The sequence below is a fragment of the Pristis pectinata genome, chromosome 3, assembly GCF_009764475.1.
Source record: "Pristis pectinata isolate sPriPec2 chromosome 3, sPriPec2.1.pri, whole genome shotgun sequence".
Lineage (NCBI taxonomy): Eukaryota > Metazoa > Chordata > Chondrichthyes > Rhinopristiformes > Pristidae > Pristis > Pristis pectinata.
In genome coordinates this window covers 66843304-66862641 of record NC_067407.1, presented here as the reverse complement: position 1 = coordinate 66862641, position 19338 = coordinate 66843304, and the positions used below count along the sequence as shown (strand labels likewise).

The 19338-nt window shown below is 44.3% G+C and overlaps 1 protein-coding gene across 3 annotated transcripts in view; it reads left to right on the top strand.

The window, feature by feature from the left end:
• The window catches only part of rabgap1l (RAB GTPase activating protein 1-like), a 396343-nt gene that overhangs the window by 120468 nt on the left and 256537 nt on the right, over positions 1-19338 (top strand). The gene's annotated exons all lie outside the window — the stretch shown is intronic.

Here is a 19338-nt window from a genome sequence, read left to right as displayed (position 1 = left end):
TCACCTTGTCTGCGCCATGAAAGTTTTCTTGCATGTGGTGTTGTGTGCCTCATTTAGGATCTTTAGGTATCTGCAGTGCATTACTGAGAGAGTGCTGAACCAACAAGAGGAATTGTTAAATCCAGGCTTGCCTGCTGTCACAGATCAATGTGAAAAGAACCTGTGGCATTATTTTGAAGACTCTTTCCCCAGTATTTATCCCTTAAACAACATCCCAGTGTAGATTACCTACTCATTATGTTATTACTGTCTGTGGGATCTCACCGTGTGCAAATTAGCTGATGCATTTCTCATGGTATAGCAGTGTAGTACTTCAAAAGTTCTACAGTGACTTGGTGAGATTTTGTTTTTTTCCAAGGGTCACAGGTTACTCAACACTCAAGGAATAGAACAACTCTATTGGTTCACTGGGAAATGACCATTACTGTAAAGTTCACAATTAAACAAAATTGGTAAATTGGTTAAAATTGGTAAATTGATTTATCATTATTACATGTACTGAGGTACAGTGAAAAACTTTGTTTTGCATGCCATCCATACAGTTTATTTCATCACACCAGTGCATTGAGGTAGTACAAGGGAAACAATAACATAATGCAGAATAAGTGTTACAGAGAAAGTGCAGTGCAGGCAGACAATAAGGTGCAAGGCCATAACGAGGTAGATTGTGAGGTCAAGTCCATTTTATCATACAAGTCCGTTTTTTCAACAATCTTATAACCATGGGATAGAAGTTGTCCTTGAGCCTGGTGGTACGTGCTTTCAGGCTTTTGTATCTTCTGCCCGATGGAAGGGGGGAGAAGAGAGAATGTCCAGGGTGGGATAATTATGACCGAGAATATGACAACACACTCGAGTTGAATTGGTCAGTCAGACAGTAACAGCAAGGTGGCTCTGCATTGGTCCTGGGCAGCAATAGTCTTCCTCATGGTTTTCTACTTGCCTTACATTTTCTTGAGCTGCTCATAGTGTGAAGCCAAGGCTTGCATTAGATTCACCTCAAGAAGCTCTGGGCTGGCTGGTCAAGTTCGAATACATTTTCTCTGTGGTAAATGAAAATAAAAATACAACTGCAGATGCTGAAAATATGACATAAAATCAGAAAAAGGTGGTAACACTCAGCAGGTTAGGCAGCATTTGTGGGGAGAGAATCAGGGACATGAGACTCCGGATGCTGGAATCTAGAGCAACAAACAAGATACTGGTGGAACTCAGTGGGTCAGGCAGCATCAGTGGAGGGAACTGGACGGTTGACATTTTGGGTTGAGACCTTTCTGGAATAAATGATAGCAGGGAGGTGGCCAGTATAAAGAGGTGAGGGGAAGGGGTGGAGCAAGAGCTGGCAAGGGATAGGTAGATCCAGGTGAGGAGGGGTGATAAGCAAGTGGAAGAGAAAAGAGTGGAAATAATGACAGAGTCTGAAAGGTGAAAGGTGAGAGGTGGAGGTGACAAAGGGCTGCAGATGGTGGAATCTGACAGAAAGTGAAGGTAGAGCATGGAATCTAGGTGAGAATGTGGTCGGAGAGCAGGAGAGCAGCAGAAATCATGAGGGAGCAGTGAGAGAAGGTCTCACAGAACTCCACTTAACACTTGCCAGCTCTTGCTCCTCTGCTTTCCTCCCACCTCTTTATACTGGCAATCTCCCTTCTTTCTTTTAGTCCAGATGAAGGGTCTCGACTCAAAATGTCGACTGTCCATTTCCCTTCACAGATGCTGACTGACCTGCTAAGTTCATCTAGCATCTTGTTTGAGAGAGAAATAGAGTTAGCTTTACAGGTCTTTCCAAAGATGCTGCCTGATTTGCAAAGCATTTTCCATTTTTATACCTTTTCTCATTGATTTTTAACCCAAGTTCCCACTATCCCTTTCATCCCATGGTCTTTTCTCACTTTATCAATCTGTCAGGTGGGGCTCTGTCACATGCATTGCCAAAGTCCATGTATACTATATTGAGTACGCTACCCTCATTGACCCTCCTTGTTACCTTCTCAGTAAATTTAATTAGGTTAGTCAGACCTAACCTTCCCTTAACAAATCCATGCTTGATTCACTTGCCCCTCGAGCTGACTTGTGCCTTTCCTCAGAATTGTTTTCCAACATTTTGTGCAGCACTGGTTTGGTTATTTTGAGTGGTCTCTCTGTATGTACCAATCAGATTGCTCTTACAGGGAGCTGACTTGTTGGGCTAATTGGCTGCCCCATCATGAGGTTGTACAGCACAGAAACAGGCCCTTCAGACCACCATATCCATGCTGACCAAGTACCCATCTATACTAGTCTCATTATGCAGTACTTAGTCAGTAGCCTTCCACGCCTTGGCAATATAATTACTCATCTAGATACTTAAGTGTTGAAACTCTGCTTCCACAATCCTCTACAACATGAAGTTTGCTCCAGATTCTAGCTATCCTCTGGGACCTATCACACTTACCAGAAAGGTTTCTTGCAATTTACCCTTTCTATCCCCCTCATTATTTTGTACATCTCTGTCAGGTCTCCCCTGAGCTCCTCTGTTCCTAGAAAAACAAACCCAGCCTATCCAATTTCTCCCCATAACTGAAAAATTCCATCTCAGGCAACATCCTGGTGAATATCCTCTGAACCCTCTCCAGTGCAGTCATGTTCCTCCTGTGGATTGGTGATCAGAACGGCATTCAGTGGTCCAGCTGTGGCCTAACTAATATTTTATAAAGTTGTACAATAACCTCCCTGCTCTTGTTTTCCAAGCCTGGTGAAATGAAGAGAGAAGAAAGACTGCAGATACTGGAAATCTGGAGCAACGCACAAAATGGTGGAGGAACTCAATGGGTCAGGCAGCATCTATGGAGGAAAATGGACAGTCAACATTCTGGGACAAGACACTTCATCTGGACTGAAAGATAGAGGCGAGATAGCCAGTATAAAAAGTTGGCGGGAAGGAGTGGTGGCTGGTGATAGGTGGATCCAGGTGAGGGGGTTGATAGGCAGATTAGGGAGGATTGAGAGTGGGAATAATGTCAGGACTAGAAAGAAAGAAAGGAGATAGCCAGTATAAAAGGGTGTGGGGAGGGGTGGTGCAAGAGCGGGTCTTCACTTCCCTCCATAGATGCTGCCTGTCCCACTGAGTTCCTCCAGCATTTTGTGTGTGTTGCTCCTGGGCAAATGAAGGCAAGTATCCCATGTGCCTTTTAACCACCTCATCAACCTGTAAGAAGTGTAGACAGAGTCCCTGTAGGGGAGGCTGTTTTTCGTGATGTGTTGAGCTGTGCCCACAACTCTCTGCAGTTTTTTGCGGTCTTGGGCAGAGCAGTTGTCATACCAAGCCGTGATACATCCGGATAGGATGCTTTCTGTGGTGCATCAATAAAAATTGGTGAGGATCAACAGGGTCATACCAAATGATGCAAATGAGCGTGTACTCTGCAGACCCCCCACCCCATCCTGAAGTCAATGGCCAGCTCTTTTGCTAACACTGAGGGAGAGGTTGTCATGACACCATGCTATTAAGCTATCTCCTTCCTGTACTCCGACTCATCATAATTTGAGATTCGGCTCACTATGATGGTGTCACCTGCAAACTTGTAGATAGAGTAGAATCCAATCACACAGTTATGAGTGTATGGGGAGTAGGGGGCTGAGGACGCAGCCTTGTGGGGCACCAGTGTTGAGGATAATCATGGTAGAGGTGTTGCTGCCTGAAACATCACCTGTCCATTTCCCTCCATAGATGCTGCCTGATCCGCTGTGTTCCTCTAGCATTTTGTTTGTTACTCCAGATTCCAGCAAGTGTGTCTCTAGACCATGGAATATTAGTTGCCAGTCCTGCCCTTCTTGAAACCATGTCTCTGTGATAGCAATAATATCAATGTTCTCAGTTCACCTGCTTTATTCAACACTCATTGAATACAATAGATGCAATTTCACCTTACCTTCCTCCCATGTGCTTTATCGCACCTATGCATACTCTTCCTCCAAGACTGACTTGTTTTTTTTCTGTATTTGACTGTGTTAATGTTTACCATGTGCTCACTCGAAGCAAATATGGCATTTGGAAGTTACAAGGACTGAAACAGCAGTTAGGAGAATGCTGAGCTAACTTTTCAAAATATCCGACCATTATTTGATGCATTCCTGTGGAAACTAAATAGGGTTTCTCCAGAGACTCGGTCACTGGTTGCTGCTTCTGTTTTTTTTTAAAGAATAGGATACTTTCAATCAACCCCTGTCCATTGAGGAGCAGCTCCAAAAAATTCAAAACAATTAATTGACAACCGGGTCAATTATCCTATTGAACTGCTTTTAAATTGTGCATGAGAGGTGCTTTAATTGTTGATTTGCATTGCTGGCCATGCGTCCCTGGCCACAACTGCAGTGTTTCTCCTTATCCTGATATTCCTTTCAGTCACTGCCACTCAACTCACTCCTTAAATGTGTTCCTCGCACTCCTTTCCAGTTTCCTGAATTAACCTCTCTCTTGTGCTTAGTTTCATTATTTGTTTTCTGGTTGTGACTCCTTTCACATTTGAATTTATGTGAGCTTCAAAGATAACCCATTTTTGTAACATTTTAATGAAGCAGAAATGTCCCACTGTGGTTTACTCAAACAAAACAAATCACACAAGATTTCAAAGCAGATGACGAAGGCAATCAAGGAAGGACATTTGAAGATGTGCCAAAAGACGGAAGAGAGGTTGGGATGCAGAGAAGCTCTGGAACTCCATTTATCAAGGGTGGGGTAATGAAGGTCAAGAATGCTCAGCAGGCCAGAACCGGAGGAGTGCAGAAAATCTCATAGGGTTGGAGTAGATTGCAGAGAGGTACAAGTCCAAAAACAGCAATGACATTATTGAAATGGGTGCTTTCTTTAACTGAGAGCCAGTGTAGGTAGCAGTGAGTGAATGAGGCTTTGTGCAAGTTGTGATGCAGAGTGCAGAGACTTGGATGATCAGGTTCATGGGAAGTTGAAGGGAACCTAACTGGAAGTTGAAGGGAACCTACTTTAGCATAATCAAAGCTGGACATGATAAAGACATGGGCGATGGTTTCAAAAGTAGATGACCTGAGGCAAGGTTAGAGTTGGGCCATGCTACTCAGGTGAAAATAAGATTAAATGGTATGAGGTCGGAAGTATAATTTTAGGACCGATGTGATACCAGTATTGTGAACAGTATGATTCAGTTTGTCAGAGAGAAGAATGGAGTTGGGGGTGGGAGAGTGGAATATGTGATCATGTTTCTGGGCTCCTCTATATTTAATTGGAGCAAATTTGTACTTAGCCAGTACTGGACAAGCAGACTTGTGGCCAATTAAACCAAATTAAATCCAGCACATGACAAACCACAACAGGCAAAGATTTTGCCTATTAACTGTATTTCTTTATTAATTGCGATTTGTTCAAGCAACTCAAAGATTCACTACATAGTTCCATAAAGTAAATTTCATTAACTCTTTAGTTACGCAACTCTTTTAACAGTTTCACAACCTCCAAAACTCATTAAGTCTTTTCTGATATTACCTGCTCAAGATGAACCTGGCCAGGATTTGACATGGCGAGTTCCTCTCCTGGTCAGAGACTTGGGGTCTTCTTGTGTAATTGTTGGTCTCTGGGTTTATTGCTGTTGATCATCTCATAAGGCACCTTTTTATGCATTTCTTTGTAAAATTTTCAGACATTGCTTTGACTTTATAGCCAGTTAAATGGTTATAAGTCAACTCCTTTTGCACATATATTCTTATTGTTTGATACTTTCAAATTCTTGCTGGTTCCCATAATCACTTTAGCCAGCTGGTCCGCAATTATCAGAGTTTAGTCTTGTACAGTACTGTCCCTGGAACAGTATCTGAAAATTATCTGCGTCTCTTGGTTTCAGGAATAGTGGGAAAAACACAGTACTGTAAAGTTGTCTCAGGTGGAAAATTACTGCAGCTATGTCCCCACACTGCCACTAACCAGATGTTCAAATGTCAGTATGACCACACTTCACATCATCCCTTCATGCTGATCGTCTCTTTTGTTGTTTTCAATTCTTCCACTTAACTCTTTTTTTCTCTCCTCGGCTGTCCGCAGAGTGGAGAGGCAAAGAGAGGTGAAATCAGTGTATGTGTGCAAGCTGATGTGTTTTCAGGTGATACTTGTAAGGGACAACATGTACTTGAGAAGTAAGGGGTCAAGACTAGATTCTTGGGTGATAGCAGAAGTATCAGTGGTGTGTGAAAGAAAGCTTTTACTGGGGGTGATTCTCTGTCCATGAATAAATGTGTTTAGTTTATCCATTCTTTGGCCACCTGGATGGCACTGGCAAGGTCAGCCTTTTGTGTCATTCCCTATTGACCTTGAGAAGGTGGTGGTAAGCTGCCACTTTGAACTATTGCAGTCCTTCTGGTGAAGATACTCCCTCAAGGTTGTCGGGAAGGAGTTTCAGGATTTAGACCAAGCAGTGAGGAAGGAGCAGCAATTTAGATCCAGAGAGATTCATTGGATCATACAGCACAGAAATAGGCCTTTCAACCCAACTTGTCCATACTGACCAAGATGCCTATCTACACGTCCTATTTGCCTGCATTTGTTGCATATCTCTCTAAACCATTTGTAACCATGTACCTGTCCAAATATCTTTTAAACTTTGTAATTGTACCTGCCCCTGTCACTTTCTCTGGTAGCTCGTTCCATGTGCCCAGCACCTCTCAGATCCTCTTTAAATCTTTTCCCTGTCACCTTAAGCACAGCACAGCTCAGACGCCATCTATAAATTTGCCAGCGACACCACTGTTGTTGGCAGAATCTTAGATGGCGATGAGGAGGTGTACAGGAGTGAGATAGATCGGCTGGTTGAGTGGTGTCGCAACAACAACCTCGCACTCAACGTCAGCAAGACCAAGGAATTGATTGCGGACTTCAGGAAGGGGAAGTTGGGAGAACACACACCAGTTTTCATTGAGGGGTCAGCGGTGGAAAGGGTGAGCAGCTTCAAGTTCCTGGGTTTCAGAGGATCTGTCTTGGGCCCAATACGTTGATGCAATGGTGAAGAAGGCACGCCAGTTGTTCTACTTCAGTAGGAGTTTGAGAAGATTTGGTACGTCACCAAAGACTCTTGTAAATTTGTACAGATGTACAGTGGAGAGCATTCTGATCGGTTGCATCACTGCCTGGAATGGAGGCTGGAATGGATCAAAAGAGGTCGCAGAGGGTTGTAAACTCAGCCAGCTCCATCACAGGCACAACCCTCCCTGCCACTGAGGACATCTTCAAGGAGCAGTGCCTCAAGAAGGCAGCATCCATCATTAAGGACCCTCACCACCTGGGACATGCCCTCTTCACGTTACTACCATCAGGGAGGAGGTACAGGAGCCTGAAGGCACACACACAACATTTTCAGGAACAGCTTCTTCCCCTCCGTCATCAGATTTCTGAACGGTCCATGAACCCATGAACACTACCTCGTTATTCCTCTTTTGTAGTACTTATTTATTTTTGTAACTTATAATAATTTTTACGTCTTTATGTCTTGCACTGTACTGCTGCCACAAAACAACAAATTTCACGACATACGTCAGTGGTAATGAACCTGATTTTGATTCTCATTGAGCCTTTGCCCTTTTATGACTCCCCTACCCTGGGAAAAAGACTCTATCTACCCTATTTATGCCCCTCATAATTTTATAAACCTCTACAAGGTCACCCCTCAGCCTCCTTTGCTCCAGGGAAAATAGTCCCAGCCTATCCAATCACTCCTTATAACTCAAGCCTTCCAGTCCAACATTCCTGTGAATCTTTTCTATACCCTTTCCAGCTTAATCACATCCGTCCTGTAGTGTGGCGACCAGAACTGCATACAGTACTCCAAGTACGGCCTAAGCAATGACTTGTTCAACTGTAATATGACATCCCAACTCCTATACTCAATGCCTTGGCTAATTAAGGCAAGCATACCCTATGCCGCCTTCACCATTCTGTCTGTGTTGCCATTTACAGGGAACTATGTACTTGTACTCCAAGTCCCCACAGTTCAACATCACTGCCCAGGGCCCTGCCCTGAAGAACTCCTGCAGTGTTGTCCTGGGGCTGAGATGATTGACTTCAACGATTTTCCTTTGTCTGAGGTATGACCATCTGCTGGAATGTTTTGCCCTTGATGTCCATTAACCAGTTTTACCAGAGCTCCTTAATACTGTACTTGGTCAAGTGCTGCCTTGATGTTAAGCGCAGTCACTTTCACCTCACCCCTGGAATTCACCTGTTTCGTCCATGTTTGGACTTGGGTTATAATGAGATCTCAGGTGGAGCAGTCCTGATGAAACTCAAACTGGTCATGGCTGAGTAAGTTATCATAGTGTCATATAGCATGGAAACAGGCCCTTCGGCCCAACTGGTTGATGCCAGCCAAGATTCCTATCCAAGCTTGCCCCATTTGCTCGTGTTTGGCCCATATCTCTCTCAATCCTTCCTATCCATGTACCTGCTCAAATACATTTTTAGGTGTTAGAACCATAGAACACTACAACACAGAAGACAGGCCATTCGGCCCTTCTAGTCTGTGCCGAAACGGTATTCTGCTAGTCCCATGTACCTGTACCCAGTCCATAACCCTCCAGACCTCTCCCATCCATGTATCTATCCAATTTATTCTTAAAACTCGAGTGAGCCCGCATTTACTACATCAGATGGCAGCCTGTTCCATACTCCCACCACTCTTTGAGTGAAGAAGTTCCCCCTAATGTTCCCCCTAAACTTTTCCCCTTTCACCTTAAGGCCATGTCCTCTCATACTTATCTCTCCTAATCTAGGTGGAAAGAGCCTACTCGCATTAACTCTGTCTATGCCCCTCATAATCTTGTAAACCTCTATCAAATCTCCCCTCATTCTTCTGCGCTCCAAGGAATAAAGTCCTAACCTGTTTAATCTTTCCCTGTAGCTCAACTCCTGAAGACTCAGCAACATTCTAGTAAATCTCCTCTGCACTCTTTCAACCTTACAAATATCCTTCCTATAGTTAGGTGACCAGAACTGCACACAATACTCCAAATTTGGCCTCACCAATGTCTTATACAACCTCACCATAACATCCCAACTCTTATACTCAATACTTTGATTTAAGAATGCCAGGATGCCAAAAGCCTTCTTTACAACGCTGTCTACCTGCGATGCTACTTTCAAGGAATTATGTATCTGAACTCCCAGATCCCTTTGTTCCTCCGCACTCCTCAGTGCCCTCCCATTTTACTGTGAATGTCCTACCTTGATTTGTCCTTCCAAAATGCTTCCTCACACTTGTCTGCATTAAATTCCATCTGCCATTTTCTGGCCCATTCCTCCAGTTGGTTCAGATCCCTCTGCAAGCTTTGAAAGCCTTCCTCGCTGTCCACTACGCCTCCAATCTTAGTATCATCAGCAAACTTGCTGATCCAATTTACCACATTATCATCCAGATCATTGATATAGACAACAAACAACAATGGCCCCAGCACAGATCCCTGAGGCACACCACTAGTCACAGGCCTCCAGTCTGAGAAACAATCATCCGCTACCACTCTGTCTTCTCCCACACAGCCAATTTCGAATCCAGTTTACAGCCTTTCCACGGATACCTAGTGTCTGAACCTTCTGAACTAACCTCCCATGTGGGATCTTGTCAAAGGCCTGACTAAAGTCACAAGATCACAAGATAAGGGAGCAGAAGCAGGCCATTCGGCCCATCGAGTCTGCTCCAAGGAAAAGGGAAAAAGAAATGGGGTGGGAAAAAAGAGAGAGAAAAAAAAACAAAACTATTCTAATCCCATTTGCCAGCCTTATCCCCATATCCCTTGATACCCTGACTATTTAGATATCTGTCTATCTCCTCCTTGAATACCCCCACTGATCTGGCCTCCACTGCTGTGCGTGGCAAGGAGTTCCACAATTTCACCACCCTCTGGGTAAAGAAACTTCTCCTCATCTCTGTCTTGAAACTGTACCCTCTAATTCTAAGATTGTGCCCTCTGGTCCTGGACACGCCCACCAAGGGAAACAGCCTAGCCACATCTACTCTATCCTTACCTGTCAACATTTTAAATGTCGCTACGAGGTCCCCTCTCATCCTTCTGTACTCCAGCGAGTACAGTCCAAGAGCCGACAAACGCTCATCATACTTAAGCCCTTTCATTCCTGGAATCATTCTCGTAAATCATCCACAGCCTTTCCTTCATCTACTTTCTTGGTAACCTCCTCGAAAAACTCTACAAGATTCGTTAAACATGATCTACCATGCACAAAGCCATGCTGACTATCCTTAATCAGCCCTTGGCTATCCAAATACTTGTATATCCAATCTCAGAACACCTTCCAATAATTTACCCACTACTGATGTCAGGCTCACTGGCCTGTAATTACCTGGTTTACTTTTAGATCCTTTTTTAAACAACAGAACTACATGAGCTACCCTCCAGTCCTCCGGCACCGCACCCGTGGCTAAGGACATTTTAAATATATCTGCCAGGGCCCCTGCAATTTCTACACTAGTCTCTCTCAATGTCCGAGGAAATATCTTATCAGGCCCGGGGGATTTATCTACCTTTATTCGCTGTAAAGCAGCAAGCACCTCCTCCTCTTTAATCTCTATATGTTCCATGACACTATTGCCTGTTTCCCTTCCTTCCATATCCACTATGCCAGTTTGCTGAGTAAATACTGATGCAAAAAAACTGTTTAAGATCTCCCCCATCTCCTGAGGCTCCACATATAGACGACCACTCTGATCTTCTAGGGGACCAATTTTGTCCCTTACTATCCTTCTACTCTTAATATACTTGTAGAAACCCTTCGGGTTTACCTTCACATTATCTGTCAAAGCAACCTCATGTCTTTTTGCCTTCCTGATTTCCTATTTTAGTATTTTCTTACTTTTTCTATACTCTTCAAGTACCTCATTTGTTCCTAGTTGCCTATACCTGCTATACCCCTCTCTCTTTTTCTTAACCAGGTCACCAATATCCCTTGAAAACCAAGGTTCCCTATGCTTGTTAACTTTGTCTTTAATCCTGGCAGGAACATGCAAACTCTGCACTCTCAAAATTTCGCCTTTGAAGGCCTTCACTTACTGAGCACATCCTTGCCAGAAAACAACTTATCCCAATCCACTCTTCCTAGATCCTTTCTCATTTCCACAAAATTGGCCTTTCTCCAATTTAGAACCTCAACTCGAGGACCAGATCTGTCCTTATCCATAATTAACTTGAAACTAATGACATTATGGTCACTGGACTCAAAATGCTCACCTACACATACTTCTGTCACCTTACCTGCCTGGTTCCCTAATAGGAGATCAAGTATTGCATGCTCTCTCATTGGTACCTCTATATATTGATATAGAAAACTTTCCTGAACACATTTGACAAATTCAAAGCCATCCAGCCCTCAAATGTTAATGTACCTCCCTCAACCACTTCCTCTGGCAGCTCATTCCATATACTGACCACTCTCTGCGTGAAAAAGTTGCTCTTCAGGTTCCTATTAAATCTCTCCCCTCTCACCTTAAAACGATGCCCTTGAGTTCTGGATTCCCCAACCCCGGGAAAGAGACCGTGTGCTTTCACCCTATCTATACCCCTCATGATTTTATACACCTCTATAAGATCACCCCTCATTCTCTTCCGCTCCAATGAAAAAAGTCCCAACCTGCTCAACCTCTCTGGAACTCAGTCCCTCAAGTCCTGGCAACATGCTCATAAATCTCCTCTGCACTCTTTCCACCTTAATGGTATCTTTCCTATACCAGGGTGACCAGAAATGAGCACAATATTGCAAGTGCAGCCTCCCCAACATCTTGTACAACTGCAATGTAACCTCCCAACTTCTATGCTCAATGCCCTGACAGGTGAAGGCCAGTGTGCCAAAAGCCACCTTTACCACCCTGTCCACCTGCGACACCACTTTCAGGGAGCAATGTACTTGTACACCTAGGTCCCTCTGTCCTATAACAGTCCCCAGGCCCTACCATTGACGGTGAAAGTCCTACTACCCTCATTTGTCTTCCCAAAATGCAACACCTCGCACTTATCCAAATTAAATTCCCATTTGCCATTCCTCGGCCCATTTCCCCAGTTGATCAAGATCCCTCTGTAAATCCTGATAATCATCTTCACTGTCAACGACACCACCTATTTTAGTGTCACCTACAAACTTATTAACTATGCCTTGTACATTCTCATCCAAATCATTGATGTAGATGACAAATAGCAATGTGCCTAGCACCAACCCCTGGGGATCACCATTTGTCATTGGTGAGTAAGTGCTACTAAACAGTACTGTCGACTTTGGCTTCCATCACTTTGGTGATTGAGAGTAGACTGGTTGAACAGTAATTAGCCAGATTGAATTTGTCCTGCAGTTTGTGACAGGACCTACCTGGCAATTGTCAGGTAGCTGCATGTGTTGTAACTGGACTGGAATATCTTGGCTAGAGGTGCGGCTAGTTCTGGAGCACAAATCTTCAATACTTTACCCAGGATGTTGCCTTTGCTGCATCCAGTGCTTTCAGCTGTTTCTTGGTAAGTGGAATAAATCAAATAGGCTGACTTAATGAGCTGAAGTTCCAGAGGGTGTGAAACCATTGAGAGAGAAAGGGATGAGTTCTGGGCAATCTGAGTTATCTGTGGATGGTGTTGGGCTATTAGCGGCCCTTGGCTTAGGGGGATGGACCCCTCAGAGTTGGTACTTGTTTATGGAACTCTGAGCTATCTCAAAAGTGCTGTTGTCAACACCTCATACTAAATACCGAATGAGAGCAATGGTCATCAGATACCATAAGGTAAAATTGAAAAGAATTTTGAAGTTGGCTGGATGAAAATAAAACCAGACAAACATGATCCTTACCGTCCAGGTGCTGGTGGAGAAGCATCAGAGGACGAAGGTGTAGTCAACCATGCTGCAGGTTGGAAAAAGGTCAAGGAAAACAAAGATTAAAGCAGAAAATGCTGGAAATATTTCGATGTGTCAGTATTTCCAGCATTTTCTCTTTTTATTTAAGATTTGCAGCTTTGGCAGTATTTTGCTTTTGGATTACTGCTCTATGTCAGGAAGGCCTATCTGGAAGTAGCTCTGCTTCTTTCTCTGGAGGAATTTCTGTACGTCTCCTGTGTTTGCCTTCAATGGTTTTGGTTTCCCTTGTTCTTTGAAGGATTATCAGTGATTTTGATCAGGGCTGCTTTGGTCCCATGGCAGAGGAGAAACCAGACTGGAATGGTTCAAACAAGGAAGTCCTCAGGGTTAGAAAGCTCTAATGGATTTAAATAACTTCAGAAAGAAGGGTAAGCTGGAGACTTGGTTTTAATCTACAAGGGACAAGAGGGTGTTGTTGAGCAGAGAGTGACAACAAGTGATTTGAAGGAGAGGAGGATAAGTCCTGAGGAGAGAGAAAAGGTAACTATATAGTCTAACATGGGGGCTGGGAAGGGAGCTAAGATAGCTCATGGTTAAGTTGGAATAGGATGGGGATGCCAGGAGGTGCATTTTGATGATACCATACCAGGGATGAAGAACTTTAGTTATGTAACTAGACTGGAGAAGCTGGGGTGATTGTCCTTGGAACAGAGGAGGCTGTGAGGGGGCTTACTGGAGGATTCAAAGTCATGAAGGAGATAGACAGAGTAGACAGAAACTTCTTGTTGGTAAAAGGGTCAAGATCCAGGTGATTGGTGAAAGAACCAAAAGCCACATAAGGACTTTTATTCCATGCCACAATAGGTTTGTGGTTCTCCAGTTGGGTAGACAGCAGGCAACCATGTTTTAAAAGATGGAAGAAAGGTGGAACAAGTTGAGGTGACCAAAGGAGGTTGAAGTGCCAGAGGAGTGGGTGGGGGGTGGGCAGAAGGAGCTGTGACTTGTTGATTAGAACCACTTTACCAGTGTGACACTCTGGGAAAACGGTATGGTTTTCTCCACACAGTGAGACTGCATTTAGGGGGAACCTGTCAACACCCACAATCCAATAACTGGGGACATTGTCATGGAGGGATTTGAATATGTATGAGAGCTTTAAATGCCAGATCTGCTGGCCTGGAAGCCAGAGTGGGTCAGTGATGGTGGATCAGTGTGGGAGGTGAATGAGGGGATGCTGTAGAGAGCCAGTGCAATGCAAGTGAGAGGAAAATAAGATAGAGCTCCATCCACCAAGCTCTTTCCATGATGCAGTACTGAGGCTTGGGATTTAAGCCTGGGAGGAATGTTAGAGATGATCCAGAGGTGCAGAAGGTAGTTAGTCATAGAGCAATACAGCATGGATGCAGGCCCTTTAGCCCAACCAGACCATGCTGACCATGGTGGCCACACAGCTAGTCCCAATTTCCTGTGTTTGGCCCTTATCCCTCTAAGCCCCCACCCCAACCCCTCCACGTACCTACCCAAGTACTTCTTAAATGATACTATTGTACCTGCCTCAACCACTTCCTCTGACAGCTCATTCCATATACTCACTACCCTCTGCATTAAAAAGTTGGCTCTAAGGTCCCTTTTAAATTTCTCCCTTCTTACCTTGAACCTATACCTCCTAGTTTTGGACTCCCCTACCCTGGGGAAAAGACTATTATCATCCATTTTATCTATGCCCTTCATAATTTTAAACACTTCAATAAGGTCACCCCTCATTCTCCTATGTTCCAAGGAATAAAGACCTTGCCTGGGCAACCTCTCCCTTAATGGAATTGACAAAGTAAATTGCAAAATAGGGCAGAGGGAGAACGATTAAAGCTGTAAAGGGTGGATATCAGGAAATTCTTCATAGTGAGTAAGTTGAACAGATTTGCAGGATAGGCTGTGCCATAACTTTCAAGAAGCAATTGGATACTGAAATCTCTTGTTAAATAAGAAAGCCAACTGGTTATCCTTATCTGTGTATGTTTTGTGGTATTGATCAAAGTGAGAGAAGTGTTTGGAATAGTCTTGCCTGATGGGAGATGGAACCACCCAGCCAGGTCTCTCTACAGATATGGCTGAAGATGACCATTTACCACTTGAGCTCAGTAATCCCAGCCACTGCTCTCAAAACCTTTCCCTCTATTACACATGAGTGAACAAGATCAGCAGAAAGGCTGCACTGAACCTACCAATAATTTCCTTCATGGTTAGATTCACAGAACACAACATGCATAAACTCAGTTAACTTCATGGTCAATTGCCTCTTTTTTTTTGGTCCGTAGCTTCCACTTTGCCCTTTATCAGGTTTCCTTTGAGGCTTGTGCACCTCTTTGATTGTCTCCTCCTTTGTTTCCATCCTTCTTTACTCTCCAGTCCCCAGTACCTAAGTCAGATAATTCCTTATCTGTGTCAGTTAGCCTCATGACCCACTTTAGGATCCCTGTAATTCCCACAGCTTCCTGACCTCTATCCCTTGATCAGCTGGCTTTCTGTTGCAGTGGTACAGTGATGCCTCAGCTCCAGCAACCTGGGTTCAACCACCGAAAGCACAGTTTGTATGGAATTTGTATGTACTTCCCGTGATCATGTTGGATTCCTCTGAACGCTCCAGTTTCCTCCCAGAGATGTGTTGATCTGTTGGTATATTGCCACTGTAAATTGGCCCCAGTGTGAGTCGATGGCAGGAGAATCAGGGTGATGGGCAGTTGACGGAGATGTGAGAGAGAATAAGTTACAGCGGAAATGTGGGCGAATAGGACTATGGATTTGTCTGAGAGCCAGAATAGATTCAGTAACCTCCTTCTATCTTGCAAGAAAATATGAGGAATAATATTTCCTCTGCAGGGAGACCTGGATGGGTGGTTCCATCTCTCCGTCAGGCAAGACCATTCCAAACACTTCTCTCACTTTGATCAATACTACAAAACATACACAGATGAGGATAACTATTTGGCTTTATTATTTATCGAGAGAGATTTCGGTGTTCAATTACTACTTCAAAGTTATTGCACAGTCTTTCCTGTAAGTCTGCTCCACTCACTATACGAAAATTTCTTGATTTTCACTCTTTACAGCTTTAAGCCTTTTCCCTCTGTCCTACTTTGTAATTAACATTCCTCAACTACTTACAAGTAACCATTGATCTAGCACCTACAACATCTCAAGGTGCTAGACTAATATTATTGATGCTGAGCCACACAAGAACGTGTTAGAGCAGATGGCTGAAAGCTTGTCCATAGAGACCATTTCACCATGTGTTTTAGAGGAGGGAAGCGAGACAGGAAGGTTTTGGGAATGAGTTGCAGTACTTGGGGCTTTAGTAGGTGAGGCACGGCGGGCAGTAAAACAAATTCACTGACACAATGTGACCTGTAGCTCCACTTACCAGTAAATGTAATTTGCTCTATTACTGTCATGTACTGAGGTACAGTGAAAAACTGTTTTGCATGCCATCCATACAGATCATTTCACAGCATCAATACATCGAGGTAGTACGAAGGAAAACAATAACAGAATGCAGAATAAAGTGTTACAGTTACAGAAGAAGTGCAGTGCAGACAGACAGTAAGATGCAAGGCCGTAATGAGGTAGATTGTGAGGTCAAGAGTCCATCTTTTCATACTAGGGGACTGTTCAATAGTCTTATAACAGCAGGATAGAAGCTGTCCTTGAGCCTGGTGGTACATGCTTTCAGACTTTTGTGTCTTCTGCCCAATGGGAAGGGGCTGAAGAGAATATGTCTGGCGTGGGTTGAGTCTTTGATTATGTTGGCTGCTTTACCGAATTAGCTAGAAGTGTAGACAGAGTCCATGGAGGAGAGGCTGGTTTCCGTGACGTGCTGAGCTGTGTCCACAACTCTCTGCAGTTTCTTGCTGTCACGGGCAGAGCAGTTGCCATACCAAGCTGTGATGCGTCTGGATAGGATGCTTTCTATGGTGCATCGATAAAAATTGGTGGGTGTCAAAGGGGACATGTCAAATTTCTTTAGCCTCCCGAGGAAGTAGAGGCACTGGTGAGCTTTCTTGGCCGTGGCATCAAAGTGGTTGGACCAGGACAGGCTATTGGTAAATGTATGTGTTGTGAGTTAGGGTATGATGCTGTTGTGGTTACCTAGTAATCTGTATCCTGCTATTCTGTTGCAGGAAACAGTTAGGGTTGAGGCTTGTAGGCAAAAAACCTGCGTGAAATTGGAGTATGATCCTCTACTAATCGTGTAGGCTACAGTGGATGAGCTACACACTCAACACAATAATTAGCTGTGGTTAAAAGGGCAAAGAAGACACTGGGTTGCACCAGCCAAGGGAAAGCGTGTAAATAAAAAGAAATTGTATTGCTGTTACAGTTGTATTGCACTGGCCAGATCCCATCTGTGCTATTGTGTCTAGCCTGGTTATCTATAATCATTGAAAGGATTACATTGCTGTTAATCATCTTCAGTGCAGCACATCGCTACATCCCTACTCCCGACTGCTGCGATCTGCCAGGGTACAGATGAGCAGTATGTGTTTTACCTTGCATATTGTCATACAACTGCCCTCAATAGTATCATTTAATTAGTGACCCCTGACTGTATTGTGAGCCTTTGGAAGTGAAATATAAATCTCTAGAAGGAGGCAGAATCAGATCTATTATCACTGGTATATGACATGAAATTTGTTGTTTTTGCGACAGCAGTACAGTGCAAAGACGTAAAATTACTGTAAATTACAAAAATAAATAGTGCAAAAAAAAGAATAATGAGGTAGTGTTCATGGGTTCATAGACCATTCAGAAATCTGAAGGCAGAGGGGAAGAAGCTGTTCCTGAATCGTTGAGTGTGGATCCTCAGGCTCCTGTACCTCCTCCCTGATGTTAGTAACAAGAAGGAGGCAGGTCCCCGATGGTGAGGGTGCTTGGTGATGGATGCCACTGCCTTGAGGCACTGCCTCTTGAAGATGTCCTCGATGGTGGGGAGGGTTGTGCCAGTGATGGAGCAGGATGAGTCTAGAACCCTCTACAGCCTCTTGCGATCCTGTGCATTGGAGCATCCATACCAAGCGGTGATGCAGCCAGTCAGAATGCTCTCCACCGTACATCTATAAGAACTTTGTAAGTGTCTTTGGTGACATACCAAATCTCCTCAACCTCCTAACGAAGTAGAGAGCCTATAGTGTGCCTTCTTCGTGATTGCATCAATGTCTTGGCCTGTGTGTGTAAATAGTTTTTGCAGGCAACAGTGCACTTTACATCATTAACTGAAGTGACAGTGTTGCCTGTAGTAAGTTGGGAGTATTGTGGTTGTGCTGCATCTTGAGGAGCCACATTTACAGGGAGAAGATGGAACAAATTGATGATAGGCCAACTTGTGTTCCATGGTCTTAACTGACAGCACCCCACCTTCTGCCCCCACACCCACTCAATCTTGCCCCACACAGCCACCTCCTGCCTCTTGTTCCCACACCCCCGCCCCCCCCCCCCCCCACCACCACACCTTCCCTGTCTTGAATCTCACACCTTGCCTTCTGCTACCACACACGTCACACAATCATCTCCTGCCTCTTGCTCCCTCACCCTCACTGCCCTGCGCCCTCGCATCCCGCCTTCAAACTCCTCCTGCCATTCCCGGCTTCTGCTTCTGCCTCTCCTACATCTGTGCAATGAGCCTGTCGGCATAAATGCAAATGCTACAGTGCAGGCCACAAGTAAATTTATAATGAGTAGTTTTTGATTGCTATTTGTGTAATTAATAATGCAAGGAATTTTCCTTCAGTGATATTACAGCTGGTGCTGGGGTTAGTCTCAGGAAGTTTGACTTTATATTCTTAATAGCTCTGTGCAGGCTAATAGCTCAAACTCTTGGGTCCCACATCTGCACTCTTTACCTGTTTTATGAACCTGTCTTAATAGGATAGTGCGGCTGTAAGCTGGCTAGCCCTGTCCCGTTATCTTCATTTGTTACGCTCTAGGATAGCGTTACAGTGAGTGGCTGTGAGCCTGCGTGCGCTTGGCAACTGTTACCAAGCGACATAAAGGGAGAAAGCAGCTCCGATGGCCATTGGTGGTTCTGCTGCTGCTGCTCGTTTGGAAGCAGGAAACCAAGGTAGCTGGAGTAGAGAATTCTTCCGCATCAGCTGCGATAGAGCAAAGGCGAGGGGCTCAGGTGCAGCTGCTGCGGGACGGGGAGTGTGCAGTAGCAGTGCTAATGTGACACTGAAAGGATTGCTTCTCGAGCACAATGGAGGTGCCAGACTCCTCACTAAATCAGGAGATTGCTGCATTATTCTGTCAGCATTCCTTCTCGCAAGACCGTAACACTGATTAATATATGTGGAAGGCTGGGGATTTCAAATTGTGCAGGAATACGGCTTGCATTGCTATTTTTGCCCACTTCCTCTTACTTATCAATTGATTTCCCGATGCTCTCAGACCCCCTGGATTTAGAAGGCGAAGTGTTTCAAGAGACTTCAATGGGAGAAGAAATATAGCATGTGGAG